This window comes from Limulus polyphemus, unplaced genomic scaffold, assembly GCF_000517525.1.
Source record: "Limulus polyphemus unplaced genomic scaffold, Limulus_polyphemus-2.1.2 Scaffold124, whole genome shotgun sequence".
Classification (NCBI taxonomy): Eukaryota; Metazoa; Arthropoda; class Merostomata; order Xiphosura; family Limulidae; genus Limulus; species Limulus polyphemus.
Genome location: NW_013665734.1, coordinates 101,752 through 103,669, shown reverse-complemented (window position 1 = coordinate 103,669; position 1,918 = coordinate 101,752). Strand labels below are relative to the sequence as shown.

General features: G+C 35.1%; 1 long non-coding RNA gene across 1 annotated transcript in view; it reads left to right on the top strand.

Annotated features, from left to right (window-relative positions):
• Window positions 1-1,918, top strand: part of LOC111089548 — a 16,146-nt gene that overhangs the window by 4,245 nt on the left and 9,983 nt on the right. The window lies entirely within an intron of this gene.

The following is a 1,918-nucleotide window of genomic DNA, read 5'->3' as shown; positions in this document are numbered from 1 at the left end:
TTTATCATAACTGTCGTAATCTTGTTTATATAAGTAATGTTATCAATACGTAGGTCATATTATGATTGAAAGAGAAATATTCCAATTGAAAAATATATGAAAACGAAAAGCTCATAAATACGCACATGTACAGTGCGTGCACATGTATTTATATTACTACAATACATATATATCTAAATTTTTGTACTTACTCTGTTACAAATAAAAGTATAATTACGTAACAAAGTCCCTTGGTTGGTTGGTTTGTTTATAAAAGAGTAGCCCAAGAGTTAGCAGTGAGTGGTGTTGACTAGTTACCTTCCCTCTGGTCTATCGTTACTAAATTAGGGACAGCTAGTGCAAAACGGGAACGACTGTTTCATTATAATACCCCCGCGAATAAAAAGTCGAGCACCTTCAGTGGCGAGAATTCGAACCCGAGGTCAGTAGTTTGTGAGTCGAGCACATCAATAAAATAAAGGAACGAAGAAGATTAAGAAGATAATATATGACAACCGGTGAATCACAAGCAAAAACGCAAATAATTACGCCCAGAAACAAAATTAGAAACGACATTAAGCTACTAAAATCACAAAAATGGACACCTTCTATACACAGATAAAGTCAAAAACAGATCCGATAGATTTCTGGTCCCATATAAAAAAAAGTTACAAAGTCAAAGAAAACAACTTTCACCACCTACCCTACATTTAAACATAATAATAAACTGACATACACGAATAAACAGAAAGCACACGCCTTTAAAAAACAACTGAAAAAAAACATTCCAAACACCAGACGACTCAAACATGAACAACCACGTCGTGAACATAGTAAATAATTATATCACAACCAAACGTAGTATATATATATATATATACACCACATTTCACTAAGGACACTCAACACAATAACACAACAACAGAAGCGGAATACGCCTACGCAACAAAACAACTTATCAGACCCATAAAAGTAACAGAAGTACAAGAAAACATAAAACTTTTGAAAAATAAAGCACCAGGACAAGACAAAATTCAAAAGATATTACTCAAGAAAGGCCCTCTGAGATTACTAGACATCTCGCATCTTTATAAATCTTATCTCTAAAAACAAGGTACATACTAACCGCTTGGAAACAGGCCAACGTTCTGTTCCAGAAGGAAGGAAAATGAGCGAATAGCCCTGAAAATTACAAGTCCATAAGTCTAACAAGCAATCTATGAAAATTACTTGAAAAAAAATCATAAATAGTTGACTCATAAGTTACCTTGAAACTAAATCAATACTCCCGGAAATACAAAATGGGTTTCGAAAAGCAAGACAAACAACAGATCATCTCATAAGATTAAGGGAAGAAATAATACATGGCTTTATTAAAAAACAATGTACAGTTGCATGCTTCCTAGATGTTGAAAAATCATTCGACAAAGTATGGCACAACGGACTCAGATACAAACTGTCCAAATTGGGACTCCCCATAAAAATTATTCGCTGGGTTTCTAACTTCTTGGACGATAGGATCATAAAAGTGAATGTTGAGGGCACCTAGTTCGGGTGCTGCCTCAGAAGGCGGGTGGTCCTCAAGGAGGAGTACTTAGCCCTACACTGTTTATCATGTATGTCTGCGACATGCCTCTCAAAGACCAAAACCATACTTTTTGCTCACAGTTCGCAGATGATGTTGCAATCTGGAAGAGTGCCCCAAACCCAACAACAGCAACATACAATATACAACCACTACTACATGAAATAGAATTGTATTGCAATAAATGAAGAATTAAAATAAATGTGCACAAAACACACGTCACATTATTTAAAAAATCGTACAAAACAAGCAATTCAATACCACAGTTATATCTAGACGAGACTCTCTTACAGGTAGAAACATCAGCAAAAGTCTTAGGGATTACATTTGACTCAAAATTAAACTGGATACCAC